General features: G+C 44.3%; 1 pseudogene; it reads left to right on the top strand.

The window, feature by feature from the left end:
* The first annotated feature begins 22,354 nt into the window (after positions 1–22,354).
* On the top strand, positions 22,355–22,463 carry LOC114909715 (uncharacterized; annotated as a pseudogene).
* The last annotated feature ends 446 nt before the right edge of the window (positions 22,464–22,909 follow it).

Consider the following 22,909-nt stretch of genomic DNA (forward strand, 5'->3'; position numbering starts at 1 on the left):
ACAGGTTGAAATTTCCATTATAACCGTGGTTCCATTATTACGCTTCACAAATTCAACCTTTGGGGAGCACGCCTACTACGAACAGGACGAGCTTTCACAAAAACACTTTCAGTGGGGAAGGACGGTGATGAGGATGATGCTGATGATAGCGGCACTGCTTCAGGTGTTGACTGTGTCTCTGAATCAGTCGCAGCGCTTTCTGATATGACAATTTCACTGCCCCCCTTAACATCCATGTCAATCTCATCATAAACCCAATTCCTTCCCTTGTCAGGAACATGACCATGTTCAACATTACCCCTGTCACACCTAGATTTACTACTCAGCATCTGATTCACATGTCTCTTTACACAGTTTCCATTCACATCAACCATGTAAGTGACTGGACCCAGCACTTTTGAAATGACACCATGCAACCATTTCTCCCCTCCCCTGTAATTTCTTACCAAAACGTGTTGCCCAACAGTAAAGGTCCTGACTCTACAGGGTTCCTCAGTTTTAGCAGGGCTCGCACAATTCAGAGCCTGTGAAAAGTGTGGCCTGATCAGAGACAATCGCGTACAAACTGATCTCTTGAGGAATAACTCTGCTGGTGTCTTGTGAGTAGCACTATGAGGCGTGTTGCGGTAATTATACAAAAAATTAACAACACAGTGTTGAAGTGTTTTACCCCCAACCGCTCTATTCTTTGCAAGTGCTCTTTTTAAATTCTGCACCAACCGTTCAGCCAACCCATTTGAGGCAGGATGATACACAGGAGATTTAGTATGTTTGACCCCATTCAGCAGTAAGAATTGTTCAAATTCTCGGGACGTAAACTGGGGTCCATTATCAGTGACTACTTCCTGAGGAAGACCGTAAGCTGCAAATAAATGTCTCAGCACTTCGATCGTCTTTGCTGAAGTAGTTGATTGCATAGGAACAATCTCAGGCCATCTAGCATAAGCATCCATTACTACCAAAAACAACTGCTGGTGATCCTCAGCAAAATCTAAGTGAATTCGCTCCCAGGGTCCCAATGACCATTTCCATGTATGTACAGGAACAGGAGCAGGCATGCTACGCTGTTGCTGACACACGTCACACTGACTAACTACATTTTCAATGTCCATATCAAGGGCAGGCCACCAAAAAAAACTTCTAGCCAACGATTTCATCTTTACCATACCCCAATGACTGTCATGAAGTTCTGCCAGTAATCTGTCATGCAATTTTTCAGGTATTACTACACGATACCCCCAAAGAAGACAACCATTTTCCACGGAAAGTTCAAATTTCTTTGAAAAGTATGGCTTTAGTACTTCTTCAGATATATGCTTTGGCCACCCACACATTACATGTTCCTTAACCCTTTTGAGCACAGGGTCAGCTTCCGTTTCTTGTGCTATTTCGTTCGCAGTGACAGGTAATTCTTCGAGATAAGACACCCTATACACTGGATTAGACCTAATGGCATTATCGTCGTTCAAGGGTAACCTCGACAAGGCATCAGCATTTCCATGCTGTTCTGATCTCTTGTACTGGATTTCATACTTGTATGCAGACAAGATCAAAGACCATCTTTGCATTCTAGCTGCAGCGAGAGTAGGTATCCCTGTTTTAGGACCTAGAATTTTCAGCAGGGGCTTATGATCTGTTACTAAGGTAAACTGTCTTCCAAACAGATAATCATGGAATTTCATTACTCCAAATACCAATCCTAAAGCCTCTTTTTCGATTGCGAGTAGTTGCGCTCAGTTTTTGTCAGCATCCTTGAAGCAAATGCAATAGGCCTCTCACCACCATCACGCATTCTGTGGGAGAGTACTGCACCCACTCCTACAGGAGATGCATCACACGCTAAGACTAAAGGTAACTCAGCGTTGAAATGAATCAGAACTTGATGGGACATTAAATGTCTTTTGCATTCTCAAAAGCTGCCTGACATTTCTTTGACCATTCCCAGTTCACATCTTTATGCAACAACTCTGTCATGGGCTGTATGATGGTGGAAAGATTAGGAATGAACTTGCCATAATAATTTAACAACGCTAAGAAAGACCTGAGTTCTGTCACATTTGTGGGAACAGCAGCCCTTTCTATGGCATCAGTCTTTTCTTTCATGGGGTGAATACCCTCCATATCAATGACACGCCCTAAGTAGGATACGCTGCTTCGGAAAAAAGAGCATTTTTCTCGTCTGACTCTGAGATTATATGCTTGCAATCTCTTTAAAACTCCTTCTAAAGCTGTCATGTGCTTTTCCGTATCACTTCCTGTGATCAAGATATCATCAAGATAACATATTACACCATCCATGCCCTGTAGTACTTGATCCATAATTTTCTGAAAAATGGCTGGAGCACTAGCAACCCCATAAGGTAGCCTATTATAGGTATACAACCCTTTTGGTGTATTTATGGTAAGGTATCTTTTGGAGCTTTCCTCTAGTGGTACTTGTTGATAAGCTTGAGACAAATCTAATTTAGTGAATCTCTGACCTCCTGAAAACTTAGCAAACAAATCCTGTGTTCGAGGTAAAGGATACTGCTCTACTTCCAACCAAGGGTTAATAGTAACCTTGTAGTCTCCACATATCCTTACACTATTGTCCTTTTTGGGAATACACACAATGGGTGCTGCCCATTCACTGTAACTGACAGGAGAGATGACACCTTCTGCTTCTAGCTTACATAACTCCTGTTCAACGCTATCCCGCAAAGCATAGGGCACAGTGCGTGGCTTGCAAAATTTTGGCATCGCCTCTTTCACTACATGGAGTTTAGCACTGATTCCCTTAAGCATCCCTAAATTTGGTTGAAACACAGACAAATATCTGTCACACAACTGCTCCACGGTCTCACTAGTCACTTTGTTTATGCGTGACCAATCTAGATTCAGGTGACTAATCCAGTCTCTACCCATTAGAGAAGGCCCATTACCTTTTACAACCATCAAGCCTAACATGTGTGTTTGGTCCTTACTTTTCACCCTCACTGTGATTTTACCCTTAAGCTCTAAGGACTCTTTACTGTATGTTTTCAAAACACAGTTAGCTGGAGCTAGTTTTACCTTGTAAAATCTACGGTGGTACAATTTCTCTGAAATGACCGAAACAGCTGCCCCCGTATCTACCTCCATTTTCACTCGCACATTATTAATTCGGACATAAACACAGTAAGGCTTGTTTACTTTGTGCACATTCGTGTCAATAGCAAACAATTCTGTCCCTTGTATGTCACTTTCTTTGGGACCATCACGGACTCGTGACTCCGTAGTAGTGGTGCGGGCAAGTCCGGCTTCCTGTAGCTGGAGTGCGTGGTAATCTCCTCCTCCGTGTCCGCGCTCGTGTGCAATGCAATCCGATGCACAGAGTTCGTTGCTCCTCGCGGTTAGCGGCGATTTCGGATACGGCGAAACGTGGTCCTGCAACGTGGCGGCATCCAGGTGCTTCGTCCACTTCAACTTGGCTTGCTTGGCCGCGTCATCTTGCCCTTCCGAACGCGTTCGGCAGGCTCGCGCAACATGTCCCCTTTTTCCACACACATGGCAAGTAACATCTTTGAACCTGCAAGCATCGGGCTTGTGCCCCTTACCGTTACATCTGTAGCACAGTTTTACAATGGCATCTTTTGCCTTCGTGGAACCCTTCTTTTCCACTAGTCCGTGTGTTTTAAAAGTCTTTTGGGAAAACTGTTGCGAACTCTTTAAAGTCACTTCAAACGCCAGCCCCATTTCTATTGCAAGTGCAAGGGGTACGTCTTTAGAATGTGCTGCATTTAACAGGCGGTCTCTGAGCTCAGCACTTTTCACGCCACACACGAATCTATCGCGTAAAGCCTCATCTAAAAACTGTCCAAACTTGCACGTCGCTGACAATTTTCTCAAATTCGCAACGTACTCACTTATCGATTCGCCATCCAGTTGATTCCTGGAGTGGAACTTGCATCTCTCCGCGATGAAATTTGTCCGGGGGACATAGTGGTTTTTCAGCAGCGCAATCAGCTCCGTGAAAGTCTTTTGCGCTGGTTTTAAGGGTGTGCATAAGTCCCTTAGCAGACTATGAGTCCTTTTCCCCACAATCGTCAGAAATACCGCTTTTGTCTTTTCTTCGGTGTCTCCCAATCCATTTGCCGCAAAATACTGCTCAAGCCTTTCCAAATAAGCATCGAATTGTTCCTCACTTTCGTCAAAGTGGAAATCCTCGGGCTTCCCAAAAGCCATTTTCGACCAGCTCTGTCCGTCGTCACTCTTCCACACTACTAGTATCTCTGTCCCAGGCTTCACCGGAGTTACTCATAACTCTGTTTCTTTACGGTAAAACATCCCATCCTCGTTGCCAAAACTGGGGTGTCCGAAAAGGAAGGTACACCGTTCTTTGGAGGTTTCCCTGAAACAAAGCACTGGAACACTTGAAGTGTGCAAACAAAGAGTTTATTAAGAACAGTAGCTCGCGTCACAAACTCACTTCACACCGCGGAACCTCATCTGCGTTCGCGCGAAAAAGCCCCCGTTATATATAGTGCCCCCAATAACGGTTCCCGCTTCTTTTAGGAACTAACCAATAACAATTATCCTTTGTCAACTTACACCCTACAGGCCGGCAGGAACCTTTCTTTTACAAAACTCTCAAGGATTCGTTCTTGGTGTAAAACACCACACTTACACACAATACACACCATACAAATTGTAGCAAAGGGCTAGTAAGGGTGCACCCCAATATTATAACTAGGCATACCCAAGCTAACACTTGTTTAACAATTAAAATTTAACACATTAGTAAAACAACCAATATTTACAGTTCAAATATTAATTTCTCAGTGCTTCCAGTTTCAACACAGCAGTCACCGAAGTTTAAATTAGTTCCAACAGGGGAATCGTGTCCATCAAGTAGCGATAGTGTTCGTTATAACAATAACACAAACTTGCCAAACTCTTGAAGATTGGAAATCGAGTCCTTTTCAAATTTCAGTCTTCCAAATCCAAGGCTCAGTTCTTTGGGTGGCTCGCCATCTACGCTTTTGCGTAGAAAATCGTTGTTGCTCCAAAAAAAAAATTAAAACTGACTGAATCCGTGTGCAACGGAAACAGCAGTGGAGTGATTTTCTCAATTTCTTCAATTTTATCCCACTCAGTCAAAAAGTTTCGCGTGTGCGCGCTATTCACAACGTTCAGTTACAAGAATGAATCAGTGGCGCTCTTCACAGAACTGCCACGTGGGAAGGCGGGACTTCCAGTTGTGCTCTCATCCTACTGGATGATTGACCCAGTTAATCAATTCTAAGAAATTAGGAAAAAATAAAAATAATTCCTCCCTATCATAAAATTATTTCCCTTAATTTAAGTTAAATCTGCTAATCATGTAATATATTGTGCAATATATTTACAGGGTTACATATAGTTCACTCCATCTGGTTTGCAATACAAGGTACCAAACACCACAGAATGCCCAACAGCTGAATGGTAAGAAAAAGGATTACAGAAACACACACAGAGTCTGAACCGCTTGTCCCATACAGGGTCACAGGGAGCCGGAGCCTAACCCAGCAACACAGGGCATAAGGCTGGCAGGGGAGGAGACACACTCAGGACAGGACACCAGTCTGTCGCAAGACACCCCAAGCAGGACTCGAACCCCAGACCCACTGGAGAGCAGGAGGGCTCCTTCACAAAGATGTCCATTGTATTAAGTAGCAGGTCAGGACTGGCCCGGTAGGCCCTGAGACAGTGGATCATGGTGCTTTGGATGAGGCTAGGCTCTCACATGGGCTGCATCAAGCTGAGGAACTGCCTGTTAAGGTGGAATGGCATCATCTCTGGTACCGGGAGAAACTGCTCAGGGAAAAAAAGTTTTTGCTTAATTAAATGCATGTTGATGAGATGAACACACTATTCTAACACACAGATGCTTAGCGTAACTCTCAATGACTGCATACAGTGCCGTACTGGAACTTAAATCCTCTACATAATCATATAGTGTAGTCCCCTTGGGTATAAAAAAAAACAAGTGGTTCCACTTGTTTTATATGTTTATATATATATATATATATATATATATATATTTTTTTTATATATTGCAAGTATTTTTCAGACTTGTGTTCTGCTGCTGTAACATAATAATTTCCCTTGTGGGATCAATAAAGTATATCTATCTATCTATCTATCTATCTATCTATCTATCTATCTATCTATATGTTCCAAGGCCCCCAGCAGATGCCTGAAACTGCAGATAGTACTGAACCCTATATGTACTAACTGAGATGCTACCGGGGAGCTGAGCCATAAGGCGAAGCTCTCCATTTACCGATCGATCTATGTCCCTAACCTCACCTATGGTCATCAACTCTGGGTGACGACCAAAAGAATAAGATTGCGGATACAAGCGGCTGAAATGAGTTTTCTCCGCAGGGTGCTGGGACTCACTTTCCATGACAGGGTGAGGAGTTTGGACATCCGGGAGGAGCTCAGAGTAGAGCCGCTACTCCTTCACATTGAGAGGAGCCAGTTGAGGTGGTTCGGGCATCTGATAAGAATGCCTCCTGGACACCTCCCTTGGGAGGCATACCAGGCATGGCCAACTGGGATGAAGCCCCGAGGTCGACCCAGGACCCGGTGGAGGGATTATATCTCACAGTTGTCCTGGGAATGGCTGGGGATCCCCCAGGTTGAGCTGGAGGAAGTTGCGGGGGACAGGGGCGGCTGGGCCTCTCTGCTCTCCCTGCTGCCACCGCGACCCTTTCAGGACAAGCGGGACAGAAGATGCATGGATGGAGATGCTACCAAGTGATGAATTTGTGGGTATTGGATGCAGCGTGGACACGCTGCACAAAGGGATAATACACGTCCCGGGCAGGATGGTGCGAAATTTCATCACGCTACTCAGACCGGCATGCAATTTTAAACTTATCAATTGTTTATTTCTGGAAATTTCCATTTAACATTTTCGGACCACGGTTAACCGCAGGTAACTGGGAACCGCAGTATTGTTTCTTTGTGGTCGACGAACTACTGCACAGGTAGCATGTTCACTAAGAGAGAAGAGTTATGGGCTGAAGGTATCTCATTAACTCCCCAGTGTGGCAACACCACAGAAGGATTAAGAGCTGTACATGGAACATCGGTCTTTCCGGTTGGGAAAGAACAATCAGAAGCCCTTTCTAAACTCTGTAGCAATTAAAGACAGTAACTGTCAAGTTAATCTTCCAAAAATTCAACATGGTTCTATGATGGCATGTTAATAATGCCGGCTCATGAACCGGTCCCTCTGTGAGACTTCTGTGTCAACATTCCAGATGACCCACTTCTTTAAGAAACCGTTACCCAACATTTTGCACACAAAAGAAACAAGTTTATCTGTTCTTCCAGATGTTTCACTGCAAGATTCACAGCCTTCTGTTAATCAGAGAGAACAAGAAAAATGTAGTTTTGCAGCCTTGTATGGCAAAGGCATTTGGACAGAAGGGTCTAATTCCTAAATCTTAAAGGAGAACAACATGACCACTCCAGTGGTATGTTGACTGAAATCCATAAAACTATGGGTGGGGTCAGAAAAAAAGACTCCAGAGACTGACAACGGAGCAATGAAAGACACCTACCGTGTGGCAGTTCCGAAGGCATGACCAAAGTCAATTCTGATCAGTCCTCCTGTCTCCATGTTGATCAGGAAGTTGGACAAACGGCGGTCTCTGATGCCTAAGAGCCAATGACTAACACACATGAGGGCATGTGACGCCGTGAAGTGGGACCTCAAGAAAAGGAAGGCCTCTGAAAAGGTGATGTGCTCATCTTGACGAAAGTTCTCCTGAACAATGGAGACACTCAAATTAATGGCCAGAGGCTTATAGATCATTCCGGTAAAGCCCGACTTCTCTTGTGTCTAGAGCTGTAACAGTCTGCCTTGGGTTGGTAAACAGAGTTGGGTTTGGCAAATTGGTGGAAGACCAGAAAAAATAAAAAAAGTTTCTGTGAGTGGTTTTGTTTGGCCAGTAAGGAATGTGAAGTACAGTGGCAGTGGGAACCATAAACTGAATCATATGTAAAACCACGGTTCTGCATTTCTTCTGATCAACGTCACCTCATCATCCTTTGTATTTAGAATGACTTAAATTTCTTACCCTCATCCCCTAAACCAATCATTATCTGTGCTGGTCCTGTGAATGTACTTAACTGATGGGAAGCTCTTAAAAAAAGAAAAAAAGTACGTACCCACACTGCATTTCTGGAACTTAGTTTCTGTTGTTACTTCGATAATGTTGAATGCTCACCTTAGAAGGTCCTCTGGTACAAGATTCTCTGTTTGCCTGAAATAGGCTACAGTCTCATCTCCTTTGGCTTTCCTTTGAGATATAAGATTATTCAATGAGAATCAAAACCATAGTAAAATGAAGAGAAATGCCAAAGATCCTGCCAAGGATACATAGCTGTACTAATACATTTCACAATACTGGCACAAGTTTAATGAAGTCATTTAAAATTCTGAATGAGACTTTTTTAAAATATTATTTAAGTCTTTTTTTGTTCATCTTTATCAAGAGTGCTAAAAATTGGAAGTTATATGGCACATTTAAGTTCAGGCTCACAAGCAGAAAAATTAACAGAAAAATAGTTCTTAGGTGAGGCAGATGACAGAAGGGCTTTGCTGTAGCCATATGCATACTGTATATATATATATATATATATATATATGTAATAATTTCCCCACTCGCCCCCTTTTTGCGGGCGGTCTTACTCCTTCAAGCTTGGGTCCTCTACCAGAGGCCTGGGAGCTTGAGGGTTCTGCGCAGTATCTTAGCTGTTCCTAGGACTGCTCTCTTCTGGACAGAGATCTCGGATGTTGTTCCCGGGATCTGCTGGAGCCACTCTCCCAGCTTAGGGGTCACAGCCCCAAGTGTTCCGATTACCACGGGGACCACTGTTGCTTTCACCTTCCACATCTTTTCTAGCTCCTCTTCGATATCAGCCACTTCTTCAATCTGCCGGTGGTACATACCGTGTAGGGGTTTGTCCTTCCATGATGGTTCCTGTTCTTCCTCGTCCTCCTTCTCTGGTTTCTGCTGCCTGAGGTATTCACTAAGTATCTCATCAGTCGGGGCCATCTTCCTGATGTAGTCAAGGATTTTTGTTGTTTCATCCTGGATAGTGGCTCTGACGCTCACTAGTCCTTGGCCTCCTTCTTTCCGCTTAGTGTACAGCCTCAGGGTGCTGGATTTGGGGTGAAACCCTCCATGCATTGTCAGGAGCTTCCTTGTCTTGATGTCAGTGGCTTCTATCTCCTCTTTTGGCCAGCTTATTATGCCAGCGGGGTATCTGATGACCGGCAGGGCGTAGGCGTTGATAGTGCGAACCTTGTTCTTCCCATTCAGCTGACTTCTCAGGACTTGCCTTACTCTCTGCAGGTATTTGGTGGTTGCTGCTTTCCTTGGGGCCTCTTCATGATTCCCATGCGCCTGCGGGATTCCAAGGTACTTGTAGCTGTCCTCAATATCTGCTATGTTGCCTTCTGGTAGTACAATCCCCTCAGTTCTGACTACCTTCCCTCTCTTTGTTACCATCCGACTACACTTATCCAATCCGAATGACATTCCGATGTCATTGCTGTAGATCCTGGTGGTGTGGATCAGGGAATCGATGTCTCGTTCACTCTTGGCATACAGCTTGATGTCATCCATGTAGAGGAGGTGACTGATGTTTACTCCATTCCAAAGTCAGTATCAATAGCCAGTCTTGGTGATGATCTGGCTGAGGGGGTTCAGGCCTATGCAGAACAGCAGTGGGGACAACTCATCTCCTTGGTAGATGCCGCACTTGATGGTGACTTGCGCAATTTGCTTGGAGTTGGTCTCTAGGGTTGTTTTCCACTGCCCCATTGAGTTCCTGATGAAGGCCCTTAGTGTCCTGTTGATCTCGTATAGTTCTAAGCATTCCAGGATCCGTGAGTGAGGCATTGAGTCATCGGCTTTCTTGTAGTCAATCCAGGCGGTGCACAGGTTGGTCTGTCTGGTCTTGCAGTCTCGAGTGATTGTTCTGTCTACCACTAGCTGGTGTTTTGCTCCTCTGGTGTTTCTACCAATTCCTTTCTGGGCCCCGCTCATGTATTGAGCCATATGCCTGTTCATCTTAGCCGCTATGATACCTGAGAGCAGCTTCCATGTTGTGCAGAGGCAGGTTATCGGGTGATAGTTGGATGGGACCGCTCCTTTCTGGGGGTCCTTCAGGATCAGGACTGTCCGGCCTTCTGTTAACCATTCAGGGTGGGTCCCATCCGTTAGCAGCTGGTTCATTTGTGTTGCCAGGCGCTCATGGAGTGCAGTTAGCTTCTTTAGCCAGAAGGCATGGATCATGTCAGGGCCTGATGCTGTCCAGTTCTTCATACTTGAGACTCTTTCTTGGGTGTCTGCCACTGTGATGGTTACTGGATCCTGTTCAAGGAGGTTGCTGTGGTCTGCTCTTAGATCCACTAGCCACTGGGCTTTGCTGTTATGTGATGCCTCCTTCTCCCATACATTTTTCCAGTATTGCTCAGTCTCCAACCTTGGTGGGTCCACTCTCATGTTATTACCCTGCCACTGAGAGTACACTTTGGAGGGTTCTGTGGAGAACAGCTGGTTTATTCTTCTGCCCTCTATCTCTCTTGTATACCTCTTCAGGCAGTTAACCAAAGCTGTGAGTCTTTGCTTGGCAGTTTCTAAGGCCTCAGGTATAGACAGCTTGCTGTACTTCTTAGGCAGGGTCTTCATCATGCCTTTCTGTAGTTCCGATAGCTGGCTAACTTCCCTTCGTGCTGCCTTGATCTTGGCCTCTAGCCTTCTTTTCCATGGAGGATACTGCTTCGTATTCATCTTGTATCCAAGCATCTCAAGGATCACTGTTGCTGTGTTGTACATCAGCTGGTTGGTCTCAGTAGGGATTGTTCATAGTGCTGCATTCACATCTTCTAGTAGACTTTCAGTAGGTACTTCACTTGGTCTTGGTAATCAGCCACAGGGGCTCCAGGTGTCCTTCTTAGCCATCTTATCTCTTAGGTCAACTGCTCTTGCATTCAGCTTACAAGGGCTCAGTACCCAATCTCAGAGTGTGGGGATGATGATATCTCCCCCCTGACCTGTCATTCTGGCTCCCCCTTGCTATAACATTTGTGTTGTACCTCATCAATCTCTAGTTGTGATAGCAGTTGTTGTAACACTGAGCTACTAGTTGTTAGTCTTGATGTTGGGTTTCAAAGTATCCATAGGTCCCACATCCTCTTCATGTAACCCCTTTCATGGGGGTTACTTGTGTAGTAGCATTCTAACAGTTCCCTATTCTCATCTCTTGTCCATGCATGCCTTGTTCTAGTTCCAGTAGCCCACTTATCATCAGTATGTCCTGGTTCCCCAACATCTGGCACAGACCTTGTTAATCCAGGCAACATCTGAGCCAGCATAACTCTCTTTGTTTATTTCACTCTCATAGCCAAGGGAGGCAGAGCCAAGCATAAGGAGGTCTTGCCTAAGGACCCCCTACTGGAGGTAGGCCATGACTGGGATTCAAACCCCTGCTTTCCCAGGTGAAAGGCAGCAATCTTACCACTACACTATCCAGCCACCACTTTCCACTTCCACACTTTCCAGCTCATGTATGGTTTAAATGTTCATGCACCATAACTTCATGAGCATCACCAGATAAAGGCTTTATTCAGCCACTACTCTGGCATCTTATTTGCTTCCTTGTGTATCTTATATTATTATTTTTTTAATAACAAAAAAAAAAAAAAAAAAAAAAAATTAAAAATTTTTAAAAAGAAAATCGGTAGGAGGGTATCAGGATTTGTCTACCTTGTGTTTTATGCACCTCCTTGAATGATGAACCTCAGTGCAGCAAGTGGTAGGTAACAAACTAGGTTTACTTGAGTCATATGTTTCTTAATGTAATGCGTAAATTGTACTTTTGCTGAGATGTATATTGCTTTGGTCAAAAATGTCTGCTAAATGAATAAATGTAAATGTGGCTCCAAACACTTGAGGTAGAATCCAGACACAGGAAATTAAGCTGACGTGACGATGCCATTAAAAGTCCTGAAATGACATCCATGAGCTATAGACTTTGCACCAAGGATCTTCAAAGGTCTGTGAAGGTAAACGTTAATTGCAGGTTAAGACAGTACCTCTCTGCATCGTTGTGCTCTTCCTCAGACATCCTGCTGCAAAGGAAATCCTTCAAGGTACAGGTATTTTCCATCCACTCAATAAGACCAACGCTGAGGGCAGAACCACAATGTATCGGATATGTATCGCACAGATGCTGCACAACGTTTCCCAGACACAAACCCATGGACACCATAACTAATCAAACATTGTGCGTTACTGACCATTGAGAGCTGACCTTAGAGCTGAGGCTGATTTGCTGAAATAATCAACACCCCACAGTAAACTGGTAAATTTCTAAATTTGATTTATTCTTGAAAATCAACTAAATGATTACAAGGTGATATCCAGCATTGTTAACATTAATCAGTATTAATCTGTAAGTGACCTATTTAATTTGCTACATAAATTTCATTGACTGCATCCAAAAAGCACGGCCATTATTCAAATAGCCTAGACCAGGGGTCGGCAACCTTCCGCACTAAAAGAGCCATCTGAAGCCGCAAACCCAGTCTGATCCCTAAAATGAAGAAAACACAGCATATATAGTTTCATTACACTTATGCTATGTATATAAAGACTATGATTTGTTACATTTATGAAATAAAGTAACTACAAAGAGAAAACGACTGACATTTTATTTCTAAGTTATTCGTAACAACCAAAACAACAAATTCTTTTGAACGCTGAAAAAAAAAAAAAAAGACACTGGCACGTATAAGTTTATTTATCCCTTATTTGTGGATTTTTTTTAAAAGAAATCAAAAGAGCAAACAAAAAAATTCCAGTTTATTCTAAAGGTTGCCATCATCAGTTGATTTCCTCAGTCGCGTAGCTACAGCAGTCAACCGCCAACCTGAATATAAAACATAACTACATCAGTTCAGGGTTCAATATAAAAATATATATTTGCAAAATAATAACTCATTAAATGATTTCGTTCACTTGGTTAATGTGACTTCTGCTCCTGAACCTCACTGCACAGCTGATTAATATCAGGGCTGTAAGACGTCACTTTGATCTCCATGCAGGATTGCAAGCTGTCATCCGTGAGGGGGTCAAAAGTTTCAGACAAGTCACTTCCCGGGCGGCGACAGGTGACGCGTATAATGGTATCAACCAATACAGAGCTGGGACGCAAATTTTGATTGACAAAACATTACAACGTTTTATTTTAATGCTACAAGATCACCTTAATCTCCAAAATAATAACTATTACATTGACAAAACTAACTAAATAACAAAATTTAAATAAAATAGCCATTTATTCACATTATTTTTTCAAAGCCGCGGGGAGCCACGGCAGAGGGATGAAAGAGCCGCGGGTTGCCGACCCCTGGCCTAGACAATAAAACAAAATTGCAAAATGTATAACAAAAAAAGAATTAGGACAGTTGTATTAAAGCAATAACCACACACATGCACACACACACACACAGAAAAATACAAAAAACGAGAGCGCACCGTGTTGTCATGGGGATGACTTTATAGATACGCGGCCCATGTTCTTCTGAGAGCAGGTGGCATCACTCCGAAGGATGGTGTTCATGATGCTAAAAATCAGCTCGATGCGCTGGTGGAAAGGAGCTTTTGTGCTGTTTTGACCATGGTGTCAATGGTACTGGGCCTGGGATAAGTCCTCGTTGATGTTGAGCCCCACGTAATAAAAACTGCCCACCCTCTCCACTGCTGTCCCACTAATTAGAACAGGTGTGCGGTCTCCTCCCACAGTTATCTCCTTGGTTTTACTGATGTTCGGAGAAGAGGTTGTCTTCCTGACATGGTACTGAACACAAAGCTGTGATCAAGAAGCAACATTTTCACATATGCCCCTTTCCTGTCTATGTGTGAGAAGGCAGTATGGAGGGCAGTAGCAATAGCATCCTCCGTAGACCTGTTCTGGCAATATGCAAGTGCAGGGGGTCTAGGGCGTCAGGTAGCGAAGAGGGGATGTGAGCTTTGACTAACCACTCAAAGCACTTCATGATAAGTGACGCAAGTGCTGCAAGACAGTAGTCATTTGAGCAGCTGAGTCTCCACGAGCATCGCTGCGGAGCACGGAGGCCAGTGGCTGGGCTCGTCCAGAGGTTGAACCCTGGGACCTCTCGTACCCTAAGTGAGAATTGTACCCCTAGACCACCAAGCCTCTCACTTTTTGACCCATCGCGTGTTACTTTTTCAGAACCCCGCATTTTCCAAACTTTACTTTTTTTTGGCCCGTTTGCTGGGTGGAGACGCTGAAAAGTGACGCAGTCTGCCCCCTCGTTCATTTTCCTTCAAGCACTGACCCTGTGGCGCACGGTAGGCCTGGGATTTTGGCGACCCTCCGAAGCACACTCTCACGCTAGGTCCCTGGCCGGGACACGGAGGTGACAGCTTGCGTTCACTGTGGATTTCATCGGCTTGCGAAGAAACCTGCCGATTGTCAAAGAGCGAAAGCCACGTTTCCCACGCCAGGTTGCAGGGCTCATGCCGCACGTTTAACGAAGCACAGCGTGGGGCTTGTGAAAGAAATCCTTTTTCCTTTTCTGGAACCGATCAGCTGCAGGAGATCTGCACAAAACGCCCGGACATGGAGAGACTTTTCACCACATCATTAGCCGATGGGAGACCTCCGCACAACTGGATGTTGCCCCCATCGGTTTACGTTGCCTCCTTTTATTTGCAAGCTTATACATACATCACCATGAGGCATGGCAACATCTTAGGGTTAGGGTTGGGGAAGGAAGTCTGCCCCGACAATCAGTGGACTGACCACCAAGGGCAATCGTGGCCGGTGCCCCTGCCAAGGGGAGTGGCAACATTCGGTCACAGCACCTAGGATGAAGGGAGGACGAGCGGTGAAGGAACTGGTCTATTGACCGCTCTGACCTGGTGCCCCACATCAGTTCAGTTCAATTTATGTTTATAGAGCGCTCTTCTCACAGAGTGATACAGAGCGCTTTAACACAAGCACGAGGCAAGAAGAACAGTTACAAACAAAGAAGACAGTCGACTAATGGCTACCATAATAAAGTACTTTTATAGAGCTATGAGCATCCCCACTGGCCACCGGGGAAAAGAACAAAAACTCCCAACTGAAAGCTGAGGGAGAAAAAAAAAATCTCTGGGGGTGCACGGGCCAGTGGTTGCCCACCACTCCTGGGCATTCTAGATTAAGTAACAATTGTAAGCCAGTTTAACAAGTAATAATGATATTGGTGCTAAATGGTGTCTTGGATCCTCAGCTAAGCATGGAACACTTCGTTCATCATGGCAGTTGGTCATCATCCTCAGTTAGCATGGGATTCGTCTGTCACCAACGGTCAGCCTCCTCAAGTCTTATGTAGCGAGGCAATGCTCAACAAGAAGAGAGAACAGAGTTAGTAAGTTGTAACTTAATTTATTATGCATTTTTGTAATGGTGATAAAAACAAGCAAGGCAAGTGGAATTGTATTTCGAGGTGGAATGCCTGCGTGACAATTCTCGCAGCATCATTTTGTACCAACTGTAGCCTGGACACAGTCTGGTATGGACAACTCGACAATAAAGCAGTGCCAAAGTCCAGCCTGCTTGAGACAAAAGCATGAACCATCAGACCCAATGATACAGCTGGTGGTGCCAGCATCAACCCTTTCCCTTCCTGGTGGGCACGGGGGCGACGAGATCCACTATTAGAAGACAGGATGTGCCGGGGTTCCTGCAAATGGAAACCGGATCCGCCTCATGGGAGCATCAGGAATAATACAAAGCCTCAAAAAAATAGACCCACTGCGCATGGGAATGACAGAAGACACTGCTGTGACTAACCGTTCATTTCTCCTTAGTAACCACTGTCTGGTGAACCTGCTGGGCCGAGACCTGCCTGTGAAGCTCGGGGCAACTGTCACTGTGACCGAAGAAGGTAGCAACATCACATCTCCAGTATTGGGACTGTTGTTTCTGCAGGTGTTATCGCAGTACACCGCTTGGCTGCTGAATGATGACGCGCTGCTGAGAGGTAAGGTGCCTCCCAACTTGACACAGCCCACACGGTTGCACTGCACAGCATGCTTCTTTGCCAAAGAAACTGTAGAGTATCGACAAGAGTTGCATGAGTTTCCGGCAAACAAACTTAAGAGAGAATCATTATGTCAGATTTGTTCCTGACAAAGTGTCGCGCTGCAGCCTCTTTCGTTCTGATCCCGGCCCAAAGTAGGTGGTACAAATAGGATTCAGTTCCGCATATATCACTGGGAAAGACAGGAAACTCAGAATGGAAAGATTTGGGAATTTAAGGTTGAAGGCATCAACTCTCTGACTCACCTGTAAACACCATAGCAGTGTGGTACCGGAATAATCTCTGTTACAAGATGACAACGAGGGGGACTATATGCAAGCATGTCGTGTGAACATTTGATGCTTAAAGGGGGGAAATGTGGTGTGAGAAATTGTTCATTCAAGCGTGGTGTGAAAATATGTTCAAGTAGTCAATATTTTCAAGTGGTTAATATGTTCTAATGTGATGTAAGAGTTAAGATGTTCAGAAAATATCAGAAAAGGAAGTTTAACCTTTAGGATCCGTCCCAGCAGACTTCTAAAATGCGGACAAATTGTTTGGAGGGACGTAGAAGACCAGCCGACCGGTAAATGGAGAGCTTTGCCTTATGGCTCAGCTCCCCCGTTTGCCACCACAGTACTGCTGCCGCCACTCCCACCTCAACCTCACTTGTAAATAAGACCCCAAAATGCTTAGACTCCTCCACCTGGGACAAATTTTCTCCCTTCCCCTGAATGGGGAGGGGGCATGCCATCTTTTTCCATGAGAGAAGCATGGACTCTGACTTGAAGGTGCTGGTCCTCATACCAACCACTTCAATATCAACACATCCACAACTTTTTTTTTTTGGCTTGTTGTTTACCCCCTCAGATACTGAGGGACCACTGGGTAGACCACTACAAACACATCCTTTTCACCCCAGGTGGGACTTGAACTCACAATCCCAGGCTTAAGAAGCCAGTGCCTTAGCCATTAGGTCACTGGGGCTAAGCTTAGGAGAGTAACTAAAGGAAGTGTAAATGAAGAGGAACACCACATTGACACTTGGTTCTTACATTTCTCGGTAATGCCTTTCAGTTTAACTGTGAAGCCAGAATACACTGAAAACTCCCAAGTGTCGTTCCAACAACAAGGTGTTACCTGCCTCACGACACTGTGGCAAACGAATCTCTATTTAAGAAGAAAGGAATTATATCATGTGGGCATATGAACTAGAAATGGATAACAGAGCGTTAATTCAACCACGAGCAACTTCTGCATTGTCATGACAATGCAGAAACACAGATATCTCTTGTGGAAGAAATTTGACATGACTCAAACAAAGGACCCAAGATAGAAGAGAGTATCTTACTTTATCTCTCCCCAGCTGGAGAGAGAGAGTCCCTCACTCCCTGTGCTGGAGTCAAGGGAGTCTCCAACACACACTCCTTACATAGGTCTAGAAGCACGCGCTAAGCACACTGTCCGAACCACTTGTCCCATACAGGGTTGTGGGGAGCTGGAGCCTAACCCAGCAACTCAGGGTGGAAGTCTGGAGAGGGAGGGGATACACCCAGGATGGGATGTCAGTCCGTCGCAAGGCACCCCAAGCAGCACTCAAACCCCAGACCTACTGGAGAGAAGGATCTGGTCCAACCCACTGCGCCACTGCACTACCGCGCCCCCCTCGCATGCTAAGCATATGGTGGCATTTCTCATTGGCTTTCTTTCTGAATGATCAGCTTGTGTTTGCTTCAAATTTGTTACTTACTTATCTGGTACGTTCCCTATAGGCTAGAGTGAGCTATGCGCCTCAACCTTATTTATTTTCTTGTTTTTTTGCTACCAGCCAGGGTCCGGTAAGTGTCTGAGTTGGGGGACGCAGTTTTGGTACATTTGTGCCTCTCGCGCAGCAGGCTTTCTTCAACAGTTACGGAACAAATCAGTTGCACATACTGATAATGCATACCATCATTTCTGCTCAGTTTTCTTATTTTTTTCTCACACTCCCCCCTGTGAACACAAAACACTTACTCTTCTGACTCAGATTCTTCTTCACAAGGTTCAAGTTCACGAGCTTTCTCGGCTAGCTCGTCCCAGTCGGGTATTAGGGCACAATCATCTTTGTCGTTTATCCCCTGTGCCATTGCTGTAGTGGTAAACATTGTTTTAGGATTAGCAGCCTTAACACATGAGAAAAAACACATTAATAACAGGAAGACAGATAAAATAGCAAGAAGTATTCATAATAAGAGTTTCAATAGACCAACCAAACCAGCTGCTTATTCCTAGCCAATCCCAGAATTTGTCTGTCACAGACTGAGCTGTGGCAGGCAAGTTGGTAGCAAGGAATCAGTAAGATGCCAGCAAAATACCATCAATTAAGTGCTGAACCTTGTTGCTGTTGTTGCCTGTTCACATGCATTTCATTTTGTACTGCTACATTGTTTGTTTTGGTCCAGTATTCCATTTAACACTTACTGTTTGAACTAGACTGGGTGCCCGGAAAGTCCTACCGGTATCTACCTGTTTGTCATTAACTAATAACATTTCTTTTATCAAAGTATGACAAATACATGTAATTGGTTGTGAAAAGTAAATGCATTTATTGTTTTAAAAAAATAATTTCTGTAAACTTTTTGCTTAACCATTCAGCTATCTGGCATTCTGTGGTGTTTGGTACTTTGTATTGTAAACCAGATGGAGTGAACCATTTGGGGTATTTCTAGGTGGGAGTCCTTGGGCACAACCAACTTGAGAGGGGTGTTTTACTGTGTAATGTGATAAATGTTTTTATAAGTTGTAATGTAGGGATAGTTATAGTAGAAAATGTTTTGTATTGTCTGTATGTTTTAGTATTTATGTTGGATATAATTTCTGGAGGGAAATGCACTTTGGAATAGTTGAGGCTGTTATGGTGTAATCAGAAGGGTTGAGTTACTGCTATATAAGTTTGTATTAGGTCACTAGTGGAGGTTGCCAATTGATGCAAACTTATGCAGACAGACTCTCATGCAGTAAATAGGAGAGCTATGTGTTGCTGTTGATGCAAGGGGTTAAGCCCATGGCTCATAGGCCTCATGTTCTTTGAAACTTAATGTTTGTTTTGTATTTGGCTGAGGTTAATGTGTTTTGAAGAACACCTTTTAGTTTTTTTTTTAAAAAAAAAAAAAAAAAAAAAAAAACCTTTTTGGGTTCAACTACTTCAATTCGCCACTGCTGCCTCCATCTGTCGTCCATACCTTCGTATGTGGTGTCAGAAGTGAGACTTTGGACTGACTGAGTGGAGAATTGATAGAGTAGTGACCATTGAAGAAAATGGTCAGCAGAAGCAAGAAGAAGCAACAGGAGGAAGAAGATAGAGCAGAAGATGAAAGTGCTGCAGAAGTTGTGTTCTCTCCTGCTGGTGATCTTGCTATGGTGCAACTTGCAAAGATGTTTGAAATTTTTGTGGAGTTCCAGAGGGCCAGAGATGAATGCATGGAGAGAGAGAGACTGCCCCTCAGGTCCAACAGTTTAAAGTCCTGTCTCATCACGTGCACCAGTTACAGCTTGATGTGGAACAACAGAGGGTGTGAGGAAGCACTCCTTTATCAGCTCCAGTCCCAGGCTCTTCATTGCCCACAGCAGTGAGGTGTTATGAATCCAACATGCTAAAGCTGGAGGACTCTGATAATATTGAATATTTTTTTACTACATTTGAAAGGCTGGCAGTAGTCTATGGCTGGCCAAAGGTAGATTGGGCCACTCATTTAATTCCATTGTTAATGGGTAAGGCCAGAAGTGCTTTTGTAGCTTTGGAGTCAGAGAGTAGTATGGACTATGACAAAATAAAAGAAGCAGTGCTCAAAAAGTATGAAATCAACCCATAGACCTATCGCCAGCAGTTCAGGTCTATGGAAACCAGCATTGAGGAGATCCCCCCTCAAGAACTCTACGTACAGCTGAAGGAACTCTTCTGTAAGTGGGTCAAGTTTGAACAAAGCAGCAAAGAGGACATTATGGAGACAGTGGTCTTAGAATAATATTTGCGAGTTCTCTACCCTGAAATGAAGATCTGGGTTAAAGAACGAAGTCCTGCAGAGGCAGCTGAACTGGTGAAGTACATAGCAGCCCACAAGAGCTCCAAGACCCATCGCTATGCTGGGCGACTTGACCATCAAGCCAGGGGTAAGTCTGATGGTGTGTGTAAAGGAGCTGGTTCTGATGTTAAACATAGTTATCCTAAGAACACCTTGCTCACTGGTCTTGATAGTGTTAAGTCTGAGCCCAGAGATAAAGCTTCAGTGTCATGCTTTAATTGGGGTGCCCCAGGTCATAAAAGTCCATTCTGTCCGCTTAAAAAGACTAAATATACTTATTTGTGCTATGTTCCCAGGCCTACCTCCTCTATAGGAGCTATACAGAATAGGGAACCTGTTGTTATGGTTGAACTGAATGGGAAGCCTGTTGTAGGCCTTGTAGATACTGGGTGTTCACAGACACTGGTGCAGGCAGCTTTAGTTCCCCCAGAATTCTGGAATGAGGAGGATAGGCTTACTGTACGCTGTGTACATGGTGACCAAAGTGAGCATACTACTGCTGAAGTGTATATTTGGGTTTGTGACCAGACCTTCTTGTTGAAGTTAGGACTAGTGCCAAGATTACCCTATCCTATACTATTGGGGCAGGATCTCCCCGTGTTGCCTGATTTGGTCAGTAAAACAGCATTGTATGGTGTGATTACTCGTGCAAGGGCTAAGGAACAAGACAATTCTGAACTTTTGCAGGTGTTACCTTTTCAGGGTGTTGATGTTGAAATTGAGCCCACTCTCTCTAAGGAAGAGAGGTGTGCGAGGCGTAGACAGACAGTTGGGGAGGTCATAGAATGTTCTGATATGCAGTTAGTCAGAAGTTGATCCTCCTAGCTTGGCTGAAACCGACTTGCATTTTTCTGGTAATCTAGCAGAAGAGCAATGCTCAGATCCCAGTTTAACCTAATGCTTTAAAAAGGTAGAGGAAGGTTGTGTTTCTGGGTTGGGGAATAGAGGCCATCTAATACAGAATGGTCTTCTCTACAGAGAGAGTGAGAACAGGTTACAATTGGTGGTGCCAAAGAAATTCAGAAAAGAAGTATTGGACCTTGGGCATACTATACCCTGGGCAGGACATTTAGCCTACTCGAAGACACTGGAAAGAATAGGTAAATGTTTCTTTTGGCCAGGATTGCATGAGGAAGTGAGGGAATTTTACATATCTTGTCCACAGTGTCAGTTGTCAGGAGGGAAGGCTATGGCACGTGCTCCTTTGATTCCATTACCAGTGGTAGACACTCCTTTTGAAAGAATTGATGGTATTGATGTAGTGGGTCCTGTGGAGAGAAGCAAGTCGGGAAATAGGTTTATCTTAGTCATATGTGATTATGCAACTAAATATCCAGAAGCTTTTCCCTTGAGGGAGGTGACTGCCAAACAGGTGGCCACAGCACTGCTCCAAATTTTTTTGCGAGTGGGTATTTCCCGGGAGGTTCTAACAGACCAAGGTCCCAATTTTATGAGTAAAACCCTCAGGCAGGTCTATGAACTTCTAGGAATTAGGCGTGTCAGAAACACTCCTTACCACCTGCAGACTGATGGACTAGTTGAGCGGTTTAATCAGACCCTGATACATATGTTGAAGAAGTTTGATTCGGATACTGGCAAGGACTGGAACCAGTGGTTACCCTTCCTGTTGTTCGCATACCATGAAGTCCCACGGGCTTCAACAGGATTTTCTCCCTTTGAGTTATTGTATGCACACCAGGTTTGGGGGCCACTGGATGTCCTTAGAGAGAGCTGGGAAGGTGAGCCAACTGTCCAGAAGACTGATATTATCTCCTACGTGCTGAAGATGTGCGAGAAGTTGATGCAAACAACTTTAGCACAACAGAATTTTAAGGAGGCTCAAACCTGTCAGAAGCAATGGTATGATCAATCTGCTCGCTTTCGTAGTTTCCAGCCAGGAGACTGGGTCCTTTTGTTATTGCCTACTTCAGATAGCAAACTCTTAGCAAAGTGGCAAGGGTCATTTAAGGTCACTAGGAGGATGGGTCAAGTGACCTATGAAGTTCATAAGCCTGGTCAATGTAAGCATCATCAAGTGTTTCACGTTAACCTGTTAAAGAAGTGGATCCAGAGACCAGAGATCGTTGGTGAATCTATGCTCATCCAGCGCTCGAGCGCTCTTTGCGTGAGCCTTTCGTGAGCAGCAGCTACCAGTAGGGTGCACACGGCACTTGCTTACGGCCATACTACCCTGAATACGCCGGATCTCGGAAGCTAAGCAGGGTCGGGCCTGGTTAGTACTTGAAAGGGAGACCGCTGGGAAATACCAGGTGTTGTAAGCATCTTTTTCAATTTTTTTTTTTATTTTTTAAAATTGTAACTTTATCATTAACTGATTTCATTATTTATTCTCATTTGATTTTCCCCTCTGCTTCGTTTCGCACGCGAGAAATCGCTCTCTGCCACCCAGTGTTGCGTGTGCATTGGACGTCACGAGGAAGGGCGGTTGTCTCTGAGGAGATTCCGCAAAGGTATGGGAGCTGAGGACGGTCTTTTAAAGGGTGAGTAGTTAGTCAGGTGCTGTCCCAGAGTCAGGTGCTGTGGGTTGAGTTGTGGACGTGACGAATGACCTTTCAGAGTATGAGGGCAAAATAAAACAAATAAAATGTCAGACAAAATAAAATAAAACAAATAAATACAATCCGTTCTAAATCACACCAACAATAAAACAGTGGTATCTATTCCAGTTCACACAGGGACACTGAGGAATAACTGTAAACCCAAAACA

This window comes from Scleropages formosus, unplaced genomic scaffold (genome assembly GCF_900964775.1).
Source record: "Scleropages formosus unplaced genomic scaffold, fSclFor1.1, whole genome shotgun sequence".
Classification (NCBI taxonomy): domain Eukaryota; kingdom Metazoa; phylum Chordata; class Actinopteri; order Osteoglossiformes; family Osteoglossidae; genus Scleropages; species Scleropages formosus.